This window comes from Rhinatrema bivittatum, chromosome 7 (assembly GCF_901001135.1).
Source record: "Rhinatrema bivittatum chromosome 7, aRhiBiv1.1, whole genome shotgun sequence".
Classification (NCBI taxonomy): Eukaryota; Metazoa; Chordata; class Amphibia; order Gymnophiona; family Rhinatrematidae; genus Rhinatrema; species Rhinatrema bivittatum.
Genome location: NC_042621.1, coordinates 164,267,121 through 164,287,057, shown reverse-complemented (window position 1 = coordinate 164,287,057; position 19,937 = coordinate 164,267,121). Strand labels below are relative to the sequence as shown.

The following is a 19,937-nucleotide window of genomic DNA, read 5'->3' as shown; positions in this document are numbered from 1 at the left end:
AAAAAAGTGCATAGCTTGCTGGGCAGACTGGATGGGCCATTTGGTCTTCTTCTGCCGTCATTTCTATGTTTCTATAAATGCCCTCTCTCCCTGCAATTGGAGACCGTCTCTGTGCTTAGCCAGGTAAGACTGAGCTCCAGTAAGTTTTCTAAAAAAAAAAAGTGTATATGTATGTATATGTGTATGTATATATACATACAGAGGCTTAGAGGGATAGTTTTTACTGTTCAGGCTTCCTCCCGTCCGGTCTCTTGAGCTCGGCGCACCACAGTTCCGACATTCGTCCCACTCTGCGGGATATCGAGGGATGTGGGCAGTCTGGTGGGTTGAACAACCTCTGTTGGCTAGACCCTGCTCGTAGGCTTTTCACTGCGCACAGTGTGGTAGGCCAGAACGGATTTTCTGAGGCTGCCCTCTACTGAGTTGTTGGTTCAGTGTTTGCATCTCACTATGCGTCCAGTTGTGCACCTAGTTTTTGAGCACACAGTAAAGCCTTGAATTTTGAGCACCCATGTTCAGCACTGCCTAGTGGCTGCACGCTTACATCAGCACACAAGTGGCATTGTGTGCTTAAGTTTTTTTGTGAGCTTTCATTCTGGCCTCCTATGTGTGCACGCTTAAGTCTTGGGCGCATAATTGAGTGACTAGGTGTGTGCATGCAGAAGTGCTGGGCACATAATATGGATGCACACCTCAGGCCGTCGCTCAGCACATTGTCGGCCATTATGGCGCCAGTGCCTAAGAAGCCTAAGCGCCTTTCTCTTTGCTCTGCTTGTCATATTCGGGCATCTCAGCCAGGAGTGCATGCTGAATTGTGCCAATGCTGTTTAGAGGCTCAAGGGGACTTGTCTTCCTCTGATTTCGCTAAGCCAGGTTCTTTCTAGCTGGATGTTGTACTGGGTAAAGATCTCGCATGTTGGGCACCTGATTTTGGTTCCTCCCTAATTGGTTCTGCTGCAGAGGACTGTAGCTCAGTCAGTACTCATCAGGTACCTCCCAGTTTACTTTTTCCTGGGTAGAATTTTTCAAGGGGTTACAATCCTTTCTTCAGGCTCAGTTCTTGGCCCTGTCCAATGCTCTTAGAGCAGAAGCATAGGTAGGACCCTTGCTTGGACCTTCTGTTATGTGCTGGGGTACCCCCTGAGTGACAGTGGCTCCTCTGTCTGGGGATCCGGACATCACGGATAACGACACCTATCCTGCCTCTCTTGAGGATGGGGAAATTCCCACTGGATTGGAACCGTGCAGAACTATGTTGTGGTTCTTTCACAGGGATGAACTTCCAGTTCTGATTTTCCAGACATTGTCCATGCTTGGAGTTCCTGGGACGGATTCCATTTCTGAGCCAAAGAGAAATCCTATTTTTGTCTCCTTGCATAAAGTCTCTTGTTTTTTCGCAAGCTGGAGGCCATTCAGGAATTGATTGATCTTGAATGGGGTACCCCAGAGGCTAATTTCAAAGGGGGTCGGTTACTGGAAGGTCTCTACCCTCTGGATCCTGTAGTGAGGGACTGTTTACCCTTTCCGAAGGTGGATGCACTGGTGTGTGCAGTCTCCAAATGGACCACTATTCTCATGGAAGGAGGAGCAGCCTTCAAGGATGCTCATGATAGAAAGATTGAAATTATCCTTAAGCAAGTGTTCAAAGCTGTGGCAATGTTCTTGCAGATCACTTCTTGTTGTTCCTTGGTGGCTTGCTCTTGTTTCCTTCTCTCCCAAGAGGTTGATGACTCTGGGGTGAATCCCAGGTCAGTTATGGAACCAGCTGCTCTCTTTATGGCTGATGCGGGCTGTGATTTAGTCCACACTTCAACCAGAGCGGTGGCTTTGATTGTGGCGGCCAGGCACCAGTTATGGTTGAGAAATTGGTTGGCTGATGCGACCTCTAAGGCTAACCTCACCAAACTGTTCACTCTTGTTTGGTAGTGAGTTGGAAAAACTGGCCAGTAAGTGGGGTGAATCTCCAGTTCCTCGTTTGCCGGAAGATAAGAGACAGGTGCAGCACTCCTTTCTCATGAGAGGTTGTACTAGAGGAAATGTCTCTTGTCCTCTTATATGGGATAAGAGCCTATAAATCAAAGAATGAGCCTAGAAATTGGTAAGAGGGAAAGAAAGACACTAGAGATTTTTACCCACCTTATCCTAGCTATTGTGGGGTTTTTTTTGTTTGTTTTCATGGCATACACACTAAAGATTAATTCACCCAACAATTTCACCTCTCCCCCCAAATGTTTTAAGTCCCAAAATTATCTAGCAAGCAATACTCACCAATCTTCTTCATCCACTAGCAAAATCTTCTTCTATCAGGACTGAGGGTTACTGAGCTGTTCCCCTGCAATATATCTTGTACTTCAAAGGCAAAGTAGTATTAGCAAACCCCTTTCGATGATGCACCCTTCAACTGTTTACCAGTGTGATCCTTTGCTATAGTTCCCGTATATGTCTTAAGGAATAGAATTTAAAAAATCCTAAACTTTTCTTAAAAAGAAACAGACTAATAGAGTTGAACGAGGGTCAGTTCTTAGTGACTTTCCACACTGGCAATATTCACAGACCCTAGGAAGGATGAAGTCCCAGCCATGTCAACATGATATCTATCAACTTACTGAAATGACATTTCTACCAGGTTCTGGAGGTAGCACCTGTCCTGCTTCAGAGCCAGAAGATTGTTACAGTGATACCTGAGCTAAGGCTGTGTGTGGAGGGGTGGGAGGCTTAAGAATATTGTGGAGTGAGGGGGAAACTTAGGTAGTTCTCAAATTAAGGTTGATTATGCAGTAGCCCTAGACAAAACAGGATCCCATTATTATTCCCTTTTCATCCAGTCAGACAAGACTAGACAAGTGGGTTATGCTCATCGACCAGCTAATGGAGACAGATCAGTAGACTTGCTAATGTCACTCCTTATATGCATCTGTGCTGATACCGGCCTGCCAGTATTTTTTGTCTTCAGCAGATGGTAGGTGAGCATCAATTGCTGTGAACTATGGCCTAGTAGGCTGAACAGGAAAAAGAACGAAGCTTGGCACCTGAGGTGAAAGCCTATAGCTCCTGCCTTCAGTTGAGCAGGGGTTCCTAGGGGGTTATATTTGGAAAAAAATAAAACAGAGAAAGACAACTAAGGAAAAAGCTTGCGCTCCCTCCCTTAGAGCTTTTTCGGACCCAGGGGGCTTCCAGGAGGATCAGGGTCTGTATTTCTCTCTTCCCCCTTCTTTCCCCTTCTTTCCCCCACCTCCTCCTCCCTCCCTCTGTCCTCTATGTTGTTCCTCTGACTTAGAGCTCCTATTCTTTAAGGTTGGGCTCTGTTAAGTGGAAATGGCAATAAAGTCTGAGAGTTTGCAGGCAGAAGTTCTTGTTTTAGCAAGGAAGGCTGTTCTAAGAAAGGTACATTTTGGCAGAGGACTGGAGCCAGCAGTATGGTGAGTTGCAAAAGTTTTTGACTGGGACTGTGTGCACCGGTATTTCTGAATGGAGGGGCCAAGCAGGGTGCGGGAAGAAATCCACGCTTTGCTCTGCTTGCAGCTTATGGATAGCTCAGCTGGGGGGAAGGTCAAGGATGTGCCACGAGTGCTCTAAAGCACAAGGTGAGCTGTGGAGCGCTAAGTTTGCTGTGGTGGAGGGGTTCTGGGGATAGAGCGGCAGACTGTGAGAGTGTTCCTGCTGGCTGTCCAATGTTCCAGGAGGCTCCAGCGGCCATTTTACCACCACAGGGCCGGCCGCCCCCCCCTCCCTTTTTGCCCAGAAACTTAGTTTTACATCCCATGGTTTCTTATGGGACTTCTGCTACAGCTCCCTGCTCATTTGATGTGGCTGCCTTGCTTTGGGCAGCTGTTTCATAGGAATTCTTTAAAGTTTTACAAACCTTCTATATGGGGAAAGGAACCTTTTAGGGTATTTGTTCTGCCCTGATGGTACCTTTAGATTCTTCAGTTCCCTTGGGAAGGAAGTGGGCCAGGAGGACAGACATGTGAGGGAAAATTATTATTACCCATAAGAACTAAAAACACACACATAACAAAAAGAAAAACCAAAACAGCAAACAATAACATAATCCAACATACATCAAAATCTGGAAGCCCTTACATCAGCTAACTCAGACGATTATGAAGCCCTTGAATGTAACACTTTGTTTATTCCTTTTATTGTCATCATAATTATTGCTATTGTAATCCTCATTTTCATTATCACTCCGGTTGGGTGGCTATTATTCATCATGCTAAGTTGTATATCCGGTTGCACATTGTACATGGTGCGTGGATAGTTGTATGTTTGCACTGTAAGTATACACATGTGAGATGTTTTTCTTAGTTTTAAAATGCTTAATAAACCTTACATTACAAAAAAAAAAAAAGCTGGAAGCCCAGAGGAGAAGGAAGAAGCTACTGAGCTAAAAAACTTATCCCAGCCCTGTAGATTTCACAGCAAAGGTCAAAGAGTTATTAACAGTTCACAAAGACATTTGAAAGATTGCTATTGTTTTTACAGTCAGGTAGGTTCGTGCTCTTCATCTGAAACTGGTGCTGACATTTGTCAGATTGGTCAGCTCAGTGTGTATATCTTTCCCACCTTTAATGGAAGTATGGTAGAATTTTGTTGGTGCACTCGAGATCCCAAAATTTAAATGAGTTCTCTACTAATTGTGTTGCCCTCTGGTATCTGGCACAAAAACATGTTCATTTTTGAAAGCAGCAGTGCTTTCTGGAGGTGTATTCCAAAAGAGCTGTAAGAGTTGCTTGAATCTAAAAAAAAATGTTCTTTTTCTTTCCTTTTGAATTTCATGTGCCATTTTGAAGCCTGCTTTTCTTTTCCTAATGATTCTGGCTAAGTTTTGGGGATGTCCTACATCTTCTTCAGTTCCCACAATGTCACTAGATTTCTATTCTTGCTGGTTAGCCAGTGCTCCTTAAAGCAGGAGGAGGGATACAGAGAGACTGACAAAAGTGTGAAAATCTGAGAGGTGGCCTCAAAAATTAGTCTTTAAAAGTTAATTTTTTTTTTACCAATTCTGAAAAACATGGGAAGGAAGGAAAGAATTGGTGGAACTGTGTAGCCAGAGGGGTGCACTATGAGTCACTTGAATTTGAGCACAATTGAAGCCATCTGTGGCATTGCTGCTTTAGTGAGAACTGATGTGCGGTGTCGGGGGTTGGGAGATTAAAATGTAGAGCCCAGACCTAGATTTCTTCCCCTTCTTCCCTACTCCCTTTGCGTCCTTGATTTAAGTCCCTTGCCTTCCTTGTACTCATAGGATGAGAAGCATAAGAGCCTGGTACCTTGGTACAGCATGGTTTACACTAATCATATTTTATTGCACACTGCATTTTAATCTATTTGGTGATCATACCGTGAGCGTTTCTCTTTTGTTGGTTTAATTTTATTTACCTTTCTCTGCATAGCAGCCTGTCACTCCCCTCCCCCAGGCAAGGACTCTCACTGACGTCCCACTGAGGTATGCCCAGACCTGATAGACAGGAATCAGAACTCAGATATGCAGCACCACAGCCCTGGCCATAAGACTAGCCCACAGTTTTTCATTTTAAACAACACATTATCGTCCTTATAATGAGACAATTAAGAGAAACAGACAATGCCTTCCAGTGACTGACACTTCCAAGCATTTTATAAAAATAGTCTCCTGTCAACCCGCAATTTTGTCAGCTCACAATTTTCTGTTATATAATGTGGTAAATAATTCTATTGGAGGCATTTCAGCTTGCTTAAGTTGAAATACTGGATTTGGATTTTAGATGTATTTATTTCCGTTTGCTATTTTGTCTTTTCCTTGGAGAAGCACAAGGCAGAATCCAAAGAAAGAAGTTCTCTCTGGCTCCACAGAGCCTATCGGAGGAGCTCTGTGGAGCCAGGTCATGGAGCTGCAGGTCACGGCTAGGTTCGGGTAGGTGTCACACACAATAACCTAAGAAAACAATTTTTAGGAAGTAATTTTGTGGCATTTCCTGATTATTTTAACTCTGTACATCAGTGGAGAGGACAGCGAGTCACTAAGTGTTCTGCTTTTATTATGTGCTGTGTTTGTGCATCTTCTCGCTAGGCATGCTTCCTCTCCTATGAAATCAGTGTACACTGTGTATAGCTACCTATGTAGTTTTGCATCATTTAATTCCTAGTTGATAGGTTTTATTTATTTTATTTATTTATTGTTTTTGTTATACCGAGTTTCATGATAGGCATCACATCAACCCGGTTTACAAATAACAAGGAGTGTAAAGCATAACGTAACGTAAAAAACAATATTTTCAATAAGAACCTTGAACTTTAAATACAGTGAATCAGAAAAAGGGAGAGGGAAAGTTACAAAAAACAAGGAAAATAAACTTGGGATGGAAGGGGAGAAATTGAACAGCACAATATTTACATTTCAGCCTATTGATACATTAGAATAGCAAGTGAAAAATGAAACGGTACATAGGTAATCAAATGAATAAATATGACAGTTGTGAATGGTAATAGTATGATAAATATTCAGCAGGAATTAGTGAGAGAGGGTTTGAGGTTGGTTGATTCGTGTTTACATTCCATTATTGCATACGAGTTAGTGCTAGTGAGGAGGTTTTATTCAAGGCTTGGAAAGGTTTTGTATGTTCCCCTTCCCCATCACATGTACAGTAATCTGCATCTCCAGCATATTCTAGAGGTTGTAATATCTTTTATTGGACTAACAATAAATGTGTCTAAACATAGATATTATTATGCATGAACTTCTGATTTCCTTCTCCCCCTTTCTTCAGATGTATCATGCAGAAAGTAACTATAAATGTTTGAAGCATGAGCATTAAAAATCATTAAAGTGTTCCTCTTTATGGTATTAAATCAGATCTGCTTAGTTTTATTTTGTTTGTGAAATGTGAAAGATTATGAATGTTTAATAATGTAAGCCGCACAGATCAACAGGTTTGGATGTTGCGGATTATAAATGTAACAAATAAATAGTTCTTCCCCCTCTCAATCTCTGTTCAGTGAAAGATTACGTATAGAGTCCAGCCTGGCTTCTTCCGGTCATTATCATCCCAGCATTTAATGATTGTACTACACACAGCCTATTGGAAAAACTAGCTTTTAAACAGAATGTTATCTCCACTTTACCAAAGTACTTATCAAGTAATCTTTTACAGAGCAAATGAAAAGTGCCTCACAAATGGAGGAAGGCCAGGCTTCTAGGCCGAACTCCCATCCACTTCTTTAGTCAACCTGGTAGGTTTGGCATAAAAAAAAAAAAAAAAAAGCTAGCTCAGGCCACTCCAAAAATACAGCTGTCAGGTCATCTGTAAACATTGGAAAACGCCACACAGCTGTCTGTTTTTACAGACGCCTAAGAATGTGCTTTTTCCACAAGCAGCTAAAGATGAATCTGAGCCTTGTATTCTAAATCCCACTTCCTTCACTAATTCACCATGCAGAGAAATACAAACTACATGAGAACGTTCAGGAGTTCCTCATAAGTTATAGGGTACAAAATGATTTCATCGGCCAGGCGAGTACTGTAACTTAAATTCCCAACTCAGATGTACTATAGGGGGTTAACAATATTTTCAGCTAAACAAGTTAGTCTTCGCGTTTCTGATTTAAGACCAGCCTGTCTTTTGGTACTGCATCTTGCTGAGTTTCCAAACCTGCCGAATGAGCTAGAGCATCTAAACATAATTTGGGAGAACCAGCTCCATGTCATTGAGTAGGTGCAATTTTTCCATAAAGCGTACTATCCATTGAGGAAGTTTGACGTTCTGTAGCTTCCTTTGTCAAGATAATTTGGAAGCCACCAAAGCAGAGAGCATTGGGTTTTAGTGGCCAACTGTTTTTTTCCTGATATCCACAGTTCAATTTGCAACTAATTCTTTATGAAACTTTACAATTCTTATATGTATATTACACCTGTTGTTTAAGGCTGTCGAAGTAGTGCGTAAAACATAGAGCCACAACAGTTAAAGTGCACCTTAAACATGAACAATTCTGCATGTAGAGAGCACAGAAAGACATGGAAGTTAAATTTTAAAAAAACCCAATAATAATATATAAGAAAATGAAGAGACAAATGGGCACAGCGCGAGACGGGAGTTTGACTCTTTGCTACCAGCACTCGCTATCAAGTTCTACTCCCAGCTTAGCTCACTATGGCCCTGATTTACTTTGGCTTTTTCCCATTATGGGGAAGAAGCTTAGTATATCGGACTCTATGATAGGAATGGTCAAATGTTGTTATGCTGGGGCCACATTACAAGTTATCGACTGCAACAAGGGCTGAGGGGGGAGGCCCATCCCCTTTAAGCTCTGGGGGAGGGTCAGACCCTCCCTTGAAGCTCTGGGAGGGGAGGGGAGGGGATGTTCCCTCCCTTGGAGCTTCTTCAACCAAACTCTCAGCACTTGCAGGCAGTTCAGCATCCAGCAGGCTTAAACACTATCATTCTGGCACCTGAGGAGCCCCTTCAGTCATGGATCCCAGCGTCTATCAAAATCAGCAAGATCTTCAACTCACGAGGCACATGTTTTCCCGGCTAGTGGAGTACTTCACCTCAGTCACAAATGCAGAACACAGACAGACTCTCACGAAATAAGATTAAAAAGGCCATAAAGTATAAAGCAGAAAGGGGCAGATAAAAAAAACAAAACTGGCAATCCCTATAAGTCCGTGCAGTGATGCAAAAATAGAAATATCACCATCCCTCATAAAAGAAAATCAAGATATACTAATAAAAAATATTTCAAAACAGGCGAAGAACAGAACATATAATAATTAAGAAGAATAAGGATAAAAAAAAGTTGAAGCATTTCCCAAAAATCAAATTAAATATTTCAAAACATCAGACATATCAAGCACCCAATAATTAAAACTAATAAGGATAAACATTTCCCCCTCCATACCTATGAACGTTTGATTTCCAGTCATCCAGAGATTATAATGGGAAGGTGGAGGGAACACACATTTTCTCCTTTCTCTCTCATATACCACACACACCTTTTCTCATTACCCTCTTCCACTTCCTCACCTTTCAGGCAATTATTCACCCTCATACTCTGTCCCCACACTCCCTTCCCTCTGTCGTTCACCCCTCACTCTCTTGTCATAGAAACATAGAAATGGTGACAGAAAAGGACCAAGTGGTCCATCCAGTCTACCAGCAAGTTTATGGTGACAAACCAAAATACCCTATGCACCAAAGAATCTCTAATGGACACGTCCTCTGCAAACCAATTCCAACTCATGAAAAATGTCCAATGAATTCCTCTAAAATATTTATTTTTTTATTTTTTTAAAGGGCTGAATGGTCTCTAATTAATGAGAAACACTTGATACAATGAATTTACTATAAAAAAGTTTTGAAGGAGGAAGTGGAATGTTTCATAAACTTTCAATGCATTACTGGCTTGTAATGCTATGATTACTTTTTAATCATGAACTTTCCACCTCCAACCTTAAGAATATTTTTTGTGTGAATGAAATGTGCGCTGTGAATTTTAAAATCATATATGATAATTTGTTAGAGTGTGAGATGATCTTATTTATATTCAGAAATGCTATTCTGTTTAATGTCCATGCCACCAACGCAATACCGACTTATAGCCTGTGCAATTTGTAATCCACCCGACAAGGCCTTGTTTCTGACCGTGACAGGTCTTTCCTCAGGGGATGTCCACTATATTAATGAATATTCGGAATTACTTATCTTAAGTTGAAGTTTTCTACTGTGGCGTCTTTTTGAACCGTCATCAGACTGTGGTTTCCCAAGAATCCAGCGTTGTATAAAGCTACTGCTGGCGCCTTTCTGGACCGATGTTAACTTCCTTGAAGGTATTCTTCCCCAACACTCTTAAGTTACGATCAAAAATTTTTTTCATCAAAATATCTGAGCAATTATGCTTCACATTGTTCCATCATCTTTACTGGCGTGTATCTTCCGCTCTCCAAACGCTCACTGCTGTTTCGAACAGGCCTTGTCGGGTGGATTACAAATTGCACAGGCTATAAGTCGGTATTGCGTTGGTGGCATGGACATTAAACAGAATAGCATTTCTGAATATAAATAAGATCATCTCACACTCTAAAAAATTATCATATATGATTTTAAAATTCACAGCGCACATTTCATTCACACAAAAAAGATTCTTAAGGTTGGAGGTGGAAAGTTCATGATTAAAAAGTAATCATAGCATTACAAGCCAGTAATGCATTGAAAGTGGAGGCTACATTTTGTACATGGGGAGGGGGAGGTGAGGAGGAAACAGTGTGGGGAGTTTTTTTGTTTTTAACTTCTTTTTGGAGGGGGCCTCAGCACATAGCATGCTAATGATTGAGTTCATTAGCATGTCATGTACTTATTTAGCTTATGAAGTTTACGTTTTAGCTTTTTACACATGAAGTTAGCATGAGGCACATTTAAAACTAATCGGAGAAAGTTCTTTTTCACTCAACACACAACTAAACTATGGAATTTGTTGCCAGAGGACATGGTTAGTTCAGTTAGTATAGCTGTGTTTAAAAAAGGATTGGATAAGTTCTTGGAGAAGAAGTCCATTACCTGCTATTAATTAAGTTGACTTAGATAATAACCACCGCTATTACTAGCAACGGTAACATGGAATAGACTTAGTTTTTGGGTACTTGCCAGGTTCTTATGGCCTGGATTGGCCACTGTTGGAAACAGGATGCTGAGCTTGATGGACCCTTGGTCTGACCCAGTATGGCATGTTAAGAACATAAGAACATAAGAAATTGCCATGCTGGGTCAGACCAAGGGTCCATCAAGCCCAGCATCCTGTTTCCAACAGAGGCCAAACCAGGCCACAAGAACCTGGCAATTACCCAAACACTGAGAAGATCCCATGTTACTGATGCAATTAATAGCAGTGGCTATTCCCTAAGTAAATTTGATTAATAGCCGTTAATGGACTTCTCCTCGAAGAACTTATCCAAACCTTTTTTGAACCCAGCTACACTAACTGCACTAACCACCTCCTCTGGCAACAAATTCCAGAGCTCTTATGTTCTTTTTTAAAACAATGGTTAATAGGTGTGCTATCAAAACCTTATCTGAGTGTATCGGCCCCACTGTAACTCAGTAGTAATTCTGTACACATGAATGAGTTCAAGACTTGAATTTATTCTTTGGGGAGGGGGCGGGCTTACTTTAAATTGCTGCTTTAACGTGTGTCCAGGGCCAGCTGTAGGACAAATGGCATCTTGGGTGAAAATTGGTTCCCTACTGGCTCTTTAGCATAATGGACAATGCTAGTGGTGCCTAGGGTGCCCCTAAGCTTGAGGCACCCTGGGCGATTGTCCAGTGCGCCCTACTCAAAGGCAGATACATGGGGGCAGATTTTAAAAGACTTAAGCGCGTAGGGGGGTTATGCGCGCCGGGCCTATTTTCAAAAGGCCCGGCGGCGCACATAAAGCCCCAGGACGCGTGTAAGTCCCGGGGCTTGAAAAAATGGGCGGGGGCATGGCCAGAGGCCTCTGCAGGGCCGCTGGGCTGGGAGATCGCGCACCGGCAGTTGGCGGGCACGTGCAAGTTTCGCCTGCCTCTCGCAGGCATAACTTCTACAACAAAGGTATGGTGGGGTTTCTTTAGGGCTGGGGGGCAGGACAGGTAGGGGGAAGGTGGGGGAGGGAACGGGGAAGCCAGCTGGTCTCCCCAAGGGCTTGGCGCGCGCAAGTTGCACTAGTGTGCACCTCTTGCGCGCCGACCCCTGATTTTATAACATGCACGCGGCTGCGGGCGTATGTTATAAAATCAGGCGTACATTTGTGCGCACCGAGTAGCGCGCACAAATGTAGGCCATGCGCATAGGTTTTAAAATCTGCCCCATATTGCATATGTCTGTGCTCTAAGATGATATCCTTTCTCCCTGTGCTTCATACTCGTGCGCGTGTGCACACTCGCACGCACACACTTCATCTTAAAGCAGAAAAGTCAAACGTGGCCCAGAAAACGTACATTTACTGTTTTAAATAACCAGCCCAGTGATTCATAGAACAGCTGGCCCAGCTGTAGATGTGTCACTGTTCCAGTGATGAATTGGAAGCAAACCAGCAGCATAAACTAGGATTCTGTGTTGGTGTTAGCTGTAAACAATATATAAAACCTTGAACAAACAACCTGGGTCTTCTTTCTGAGTCCCCTGTTGCCTTTTCTTTTAAAGCAGTGTGAGAAAGAGAGTGCATCAGTCCACATTCAGGTCAGCCGATGCTTTGAGCCAGAGTTGGCTAGCCAGGCTCCACAGAGTTTTTAAATGCTTTGCTCCCACCTTCTTTCAAATCAATTTTAAGACAGAGGTGCACAGCTCTGGTGCTGGAGGGCCACTATCAGGCTTGGTTTTCAGGATATCAACTTTGAGTTCCATATTCAGATGCAATGCAGCTCGCAAAGTTAGGGCCATATTTGACTTTTCTGATTCAAGATGGTGTGTGTGTGTGTGCATTCAAGCATGCGTGAGTATGAAGTACAGAGAGAAAGGCTATCACCTTGGAGCACAGCTAACCTCTGGGTAGCTTTTTGGCCTGACCAGACTTCTGGCTAAGTCATCCAGCTAACTTAGGCCTAGATTCATCATTCCCCACGGAATGATGAGCACCACGATAAAGGGGCCGGGGGGGGGGGGGGGGTGAAGAAAGGGTCGGAAGGACGCTAGCATGAAGCCGGCCGCATCACGGTGCTGTGGTTTCGCCTGCCGCGGTACGGCCGTGCCGCACACCATCGTGCACATAGCGCCACCGTAAAAGGTGGTGCTATTTCCTGCGCAACTGCTGGTGATAATGTTCAAAACATTATCGCCGGCAGTGGTGCTGCCAGCCTATTATCCAAAACCTCTCCCTAACTCCTCCCAAAACTCCACCCTTTCCCCTAATTTTAATGTTAGTGCCGTGATAAGCCCATTATTGTTTGCGTTAGGGCGTTATCACACGTGATAATGGTCTATTGCAGCTTGGAAAATAACCCCGTTAGACAGCTAACTCAATTTCTCCCAGTTACACCCCCAGAGAATGCCTAACTTATCCAGCTAAATTCTAGCCACCTAACTTATTAGCTGGCTAGAATTTAGCTGGGTATGTGTCCAAATATTCATTTAACTAGCTAACCTTTCATTTCCTACTTAATTTAACAAAAACTGTTTTCTTCTAAAATGGGACCATTGTAGAGAGGCAAGCCTCTAGCTGACATTTTACCCCACTTGTACAAAGGCTGTTATCCTCCTTACTGCACGTTAAAGAGTTGTTGACATTGACACCACCACCTTCATGTAGTCAGCGTCTCTTGCTGTGATTAATATTTTGGCCACGTCTAAAGAAGCGACCTATGTGGTCTTGAAGGCTGAGTGATGTACAGCATCATCTTTGGAGAAGTCTTATACTGGGCCAATGAAAGCATTGCAGCCTGCAAAGAATCCAAATAGTTTGATAACATTACTTTCAAACCTAAATTCATTCTTCCTGGACAAATCGCTTTATTTCTCCTCTTTTTTTGTGTTTTATCAGGTGCTTCACTTACTGTTGATAAACGTGTTGTGCGTTATTTCTCTGCCTGTCATGTTCTGCCATGACCAGACATGCCCGTTTCCCTCTGTGGCATGTAATTTAGCAATCCTGCAATTGGTAGTCCCGGTAATTGCAAACAGATGGCCCAGCTCTTTCTATGAAACATCTTATCGGTGGGAATAACAAAAGAAGGCTTCTTCCAAGTGCTGAGCGATTTTCTTCTGATCAGGGGGTGGGTTGATTGGACAAAACTGTAATGGCAGCCAAAAAGATGTTCCGAGTGTAGAATAGTTTGAAAATCTGCATAATTTGAACTACTGTCTATACAAAGGCATTGCCAATAAAAGCGGACCTAGGAATTTATGCAAAGCAATGAGTAGCAATTGAAAGCTTTGCTTCCTTGCAGTCAGCTGATGGGGGATATGATAGAGGTCTATAAAATCTGGAATAGAATTGAGTAAATTTAAATTGGATGCTCTATAAAGTTAGTAAGCAACACATTTAAAACCAGAGAGAACTTTTTCACTCGGTGCACAGTTACGCTGTGGAATTCATTGTCAGAGGATGTGGTAAAGACAGTTAGTGTAGTTGGGTTTAAAAAAGATTTGGACAAGTTCTAGAGGGAGAAATCCATAAACTGTTATTAACTGGATAGAACTGGGAAAAACCACTATTTATCCTTGGGTTCTATCTACTCTTTGGGATCCTGCCTGTCTCTGTGACCTAGATTGGAAACAGGATACTGAGCTTGATGGACCCTTGGTCTGACCAGTATGGCAATTTTTATGTTCGTAAGTGCAATGGTCTTATTCCCTGTGCCTAATTGTAAACCTTATGCTAGAAGGGCACATCATAATGAAGAGCCTCTTTTACAAAACCATGCTTTGAATGTTCTCTGCAAGCCATTAATGTGCTTCTGATTGCTGTCTTGTAAAGATTTTTTTCCATAGACACAGAATGTGGAAAGCTCCTTTTAAATAAGGCCCAGTTGAAAAAGCTTTTTTTTAGGAAAGGTGTCGTGCAGCAGTTAGAAGCTTTGAGGTTAGCCCTTATTTGAAGCAGCATGAGACAACTTCCAGCACTAATAGGATGGTGCCAGTGGAAAATGAAATAACCCCATTGTGCTTCAAGCTGGGCCAATTGCAGCTGTGATTGGTAACTTACTCTGCTTCATGGGGGCATTTAACTGCTTCATATCAGTGAGGAGAAATAATCCAGGTCTCTAATTAGCAGACTGTGTCCTGAGTTAGGAGCCCCAGATTTAGCTCTGCAATTTTGGACAAGTCATTTGATCTTCAGTTCTGTTAAAAACAAGATATTTGTCCTAAACCAGGCTTTCCTGGTTACATTTCTTCTCATATAAAATATGTTGTAAGTCATTATTGAGCAGCACTCAGTGCTTCTTTCTTCAAGTGGAACATTTCCACTCCGTGTTAGAAACTAGCACCAGCAGCATGAGCAATGCTAGACAATTGCCAGGGGAAAAGAGAACTGTTCACTTTTATTAAAGTAATTTTGTTATTTTTATTGATGGCCCTTTTCCCTAGCAAGTGTTTGTTTAAGCTGGGTTTCATTTAAGCAGACTTCAGTCCAGAGAGCACAGATTAATTCCCTGCTTCTGTAGTTATGTTTATAATACTATATGGCACACCTTCAGGGCATAATTTAAATGATGGTTGCCAGCATGGATTTCTTGCATAAATGGCATAGGAAAAAATCAAGTCAGTCACTTAAGTGATATCTGCATTGCCATGTTTTGCACTGCAGGTTCAAACAAAATCAGAAACCTAGCTACACATTCATATTTTGAAGTCTGTGTTCCAGCAAAGTTTCTGAGGGGAAACTAGGAAAACATCAGTATTATTTACACTTAATTTCGTTTTGGTCAGAAAATTCTTTATTTTGTTATGTGTCTAGCTCAGGCAGTTTCACTGCTGATTTTTTTTTTTTTCTGGGTTTTTTTTAAGCATGGGCGTCTCCAGGAACCTTTCTTCCCAAGCTTCTGTGAATTTTTTTTCTTCCGTTTTCTGTGCCTTCTTCCAATTTGATTGACTTTCTTGTACTAGCCTGCTGGTATGGCAATAGGACCCCACCCAGACAATGTGAATGCTACCTCTGCAGCGTTTCCAGCTATACTTGACCCTGAAGCTCTAGATCTGGGAATTGAATGGGAGGTTCCTGCTTGGTAGCAACATAGCCCTGGCAAAAAAATTGTTACAAATCAAAAAGTCATAAAAATGTCGGGTGGTTCCAGCAAGGATGGTAAGCATTTGTGTTCTCCACACTCTACACGCTTTTTTTCTCACAGGACAAAAAAAAGTGCCTGTAGACATGATCTTCCTTTGCCTTAAAACAGCACTTCAACACACCTGGCTCCGTAATCTTTGATGGAGCATGTTGGTCACTATGAGTTTGTAGTGCTGTACGCTAGCTTTTCAAACAAAACAAAAACTGCTCACTACTGCTTTCCGGGGACGCTTGTATGCCAGGATGTGACCATTCCTTTTCTTTGGTGGCACGTGAGATCCCTGCTAGATCTGAGAGGGGAGTGTGCATGCTGTTGGTTAAAAGATGGAAAACAGAGAGTAAGGCTAAATGGTTGTTTTTTCAATGGCGAAAGGTGAATAATAGAGTACCCAGGGATCTGTACTAGGATCGCTGCTTTTTAACATTTTCATGAATGACCTAGAGGTTGGAACAACAAGTGAGGTGATCAAATTTGCTGATGACACAAAGTTATTCAAAGTTGTTAAATCACAAGAGGATTGTAAGAAATTGCAAGAGGATCTTGCAAGACTGGGAAACTTGGCATCCAAATGTCATCTGCCATTTGGATGCAAGGTTCAACATTAAGAGTCACCACCCAGAAAAAGGATCTCGGCATCATCGTGGATAATATCTTCAAATCCTCTGATCTGTGTGTGGCAGCAGCCAAGAAACAAATAACATAAGAACATAAGAAATGCCATACTGGGTCAGACCAAGGATCCATCAAGTCCAGCATCCTGTTTCCAACAGTGGCCAATCCAAATCACATGTATCTGGCAAGTACCCAAACATTAGATAGATAGATCACAAGCTACTATTGCTTATTAATTACCATAATAGCAGTTTATGGATTTAACCTCTAGGAACTTATCCAAACCTTTTTTAAACCCACTAATACTAACTGCTGAAACTACATCCCCTGCCAGAGTTTAACTATGCACTGAGTGAAAAATAATTTTCTTCGATTTGTTTTAAATGAGCTACTTGCTAACTTCATCGAGTGTCCCCTGGTCCTTTATTATCTGAGAGAGTAAATAACCGATTTGCATTATAGACTTTTATCATATCCCCCCTCGGTCGTCTCTTCTCCAAACTGAACAGCCCTAACTCCTTTAGCCTTTCCTCATAGGGCAGCTGTTCCATGCCCCATATCATTTTGGTCACCCTTCTCTGCACTTTCTCTAGTGCTGCTATATCCTTTTTGAGATGCAGGGACCAGAATTGCACACAGTATTCAAGGGGTGGTCTCACCATAGTGCGATACAGAGTCATTATGACATCCTCTGTTTTATTTTCCATTCTCTTCCTAATAATTTATAACATTCTGTTTGCTTTTTTGATTGCCACAACACACTGGGCTGACGATTTCAATGTCTTATGCACTATGACACCTAGATCTCTTTCCTGTGTGGTAACTCCTAAGATAGAACCGAACATTGTGTAACTACAGCAAGAGTTATTTTTCCCTATATGCATCACTTTGCACTTGTCCACGTTAAACTTCATCTGTCATTTGGAAGCCCAATCTTCCAGTCTCACAAGGCTCCTGCAATTCATCACAATCGGCTTGAGATTTAACTACTCTGCATAATTTTGTGTTGTTCACAAATTTGATCATCTCACTCATTGTACCCCTTTCTAGATCATTTATAAATATATTAAAAAGCACCAGTCCAAGTACAGATCCCTGAGGCACTCCACTGTTTACCTTTTCCCACTGTGAAAACTGGTCATTTAATCCTGCTCTCTGTTTCCTGTCTTTTAACCAACTTGCAATCCACAAAAGAACATTGCCTTCTGTCCCATGACTTTTTAGTTTTCTTAGAAGCCTCTCATGCGGGACTTTGTCGAATGCCTTCTGGAAATCCAAATATATCACATCTACTGGTTCACTTTGTCCACATGTTTATTCACCCCTTCAAAAAAAATGTAGGAGATTTGTGAGGCAAGACTTCCCTTGGGTAAATCCATGCTGGCTGTGTCCCATCAAACCATGTCTAAATGTTTTGTGATTTTATTCTTTATAACAGTTTCCATGACTTTTCCCAGCATTGAAGTCAGGCTCACTGGTCTATAGTTTCCCAGATCACCCCTGGATCCCTTTTTAAATATAGGGGATACATTGGCCATCTTCCAATCTTCAGGTACATCGGATGATTTTAATGATAGGTTACAAATTGTTATTAAAAGTTCTGAAATTTCATTTTTTACTTCTTTCAGAATCTTGGGGTGTATACCATCTGGTCCAGGTGATTTACTACTCTTCAATTTGTCAGTCAGGCTTACCACATCTTCCAGGTTCACCGTAATTTGGTTCAGTTCATCAGAATCATCACCTATGAAAACCTTCTTCAGAATGGGTATCTCTCCAACATCATCTTCGGTAAGCACTGAAGCAAAGAAATTGTTTAATCTTTCCGTGATGTCCTTATCTTCTCTAAGTGCCCCTTTAACCCCTTGATCATCCAATGGTCCACCTGACTCCCTTGCAGGCTTTCTGCTTTGGATATATTTCAAAAAGTTTTTATTGTGAGTTTTTGCCTCTATGGCCAACTTCTTTTCAAATTTTCTCTTAGCATGTCTTATCAATGTCCTGTATTTAACTTGCCAATGCTTATGCTTTATCCTATTTTCTTCTGAAGGGTCCTTCTTTCAATTTTTGAATGAAGATCTTTTTGCTAAAATAGCCTCTTTCACCTCCCCTTTTAACCATGCTGGTAACTTTTGCTTTCCTTCCACCTTTATTAATGCATGGAATACATCTGGCCTGTGCTTCTAGGATGGTCTTTTTTAACAATGGAGAATAAAATAGAGAATATCATAATGCCTCTGTATTGCTCCATGGTGCAGTTCTGGTCACCACATCTCAAAAAAGATGTAGCTGAATTAGAAAAGGTAAAGCGAAGGATGACCAAAATGACAAAAGGATGGAATGATTCCCATATGAAAAAAGGCTAAAGAGGTTAGGGCTCTATAAAATAATGAGTAGAGTGGAACAGGTAAATGCGAATCAGTTGTTTACTCTTTCAAAAGTTCAAAGACTTGGGGACATTCAATGAACTTACTAGGTGATACATTTAAGACAAATAGGAGAAAATATTTTTTTACTCACGGCATAATTAAACTGTGGAATTTGTTGCTGAAGGATGTGATTAAAGCTTTTAGTTTAGCTGGATTTAAAAAAAGGTTTAGACAAGTTCCTGGAAGAAAAGTCCATAAACCATTATTAAGGTGGACTTGGAGAAAGGCATTGCTTATTCCTGGAATCTATCTACCTTATGGGATTCTGCCAGGTACTTGTGACCTGGATTGGCCACTGTTGGAAACATTATAATGGGCTTGGACCTTTGGGTGACCCAGTATGACTAATCTTATGCTCTTAAGGGCATTCTGCATTCTTGGTGCATGCTAACCCCAGGGGTGTAGAGGTAAATAACTGGTTTTTTTCCAGGTTACATTTTCTTTTCTTCATCGTAGACACCATTTTCTTTTTCCAAAGGAGAATTCTTATGCAAAAGAAACGAAGGCTTTTGGAATGAGAATTTTAAAATGGTCTTTTCCAAGTAGAGTTTTCCCATTTATGGTAAAATGCTGGTTTTGGATTACTTTTTCCGTAGTCCATTAGAAATTGTCTGAAGCTGAGGAAACTAGTCTAACCACAATATTTGTATGAGTTGCACATCATTAGAAGGCAGAAGAACCTTGGGATTTGAGTTAAGGTGATGTGGTGCACTCAGGAATCCTGTGGGTTAATCACATGGCAGCTATCTGGAAGGAGAAGGTTTTTGTGGTGTTTTACTTTCTTTGTTTCTTTTATTCAGCGGTTGAATGAAAAATCGTAAGCCTAGACTGGCTCTGTAACTTGGCCACATACTGGGCATGCAGGTTCCAGTTACTCGGAGGGGGAGCTCGGACATGAAATGGGGTACGGCACTGGTGCTGCAGGAGGCAGAGGAGGAAACACAGCTGTTGCTATCCCAGGGGTCCCCTTTGCACTTGAGGAGGTTCAGTCTGGTTGGAGATTTACCCCTCCTTCCCTCTTCCAGGGAGGGGAGAGATCCTGTGCTGTTCAGACTTACATGGGAAAACATTTTAGTATGGATAAAAATTTCAAAAAATACAAAAGGCTTGAAGCTTTTTGTATTATCTTCTTTCCCCGACAGCCTACATAGTGTTAACATTC

The 19,937-nt window shown here is 41.8% G+C and overlaps 1 protein-coding gene across 6 annotated transcripts in view; it reads left to right on the top strand.

Annotated features, from left to right (window-relative positions):
• CSGALNACT2 (chondroitin sulfate N-acetylgalactosaminyltransferase 2) overlaps positions 1-19,937 on the top strand; it is a 93,504-nt gene that overhangs the window by 19,898 nt on the left and 53,669 nt on the right. Inside the window, exon 1 of one of the 6 annotated variants that reach the window (XM_029609472.1) lies at positions 18,077-18,137. The exons of 4 other annotated variants lie outside the window; for them this stretch is intronic. The gene's annotated coding sequence lies outside the window, so the exon portion shown is untranslated. Of the gene's footprint in view, positions 1-18,076; positions 18,138-19,587; positions 19,680-19,937 lie in introns of those variants that run through there. One more of the 6 variants, XM_029609474.1, reaches the window with a different exon arrangement.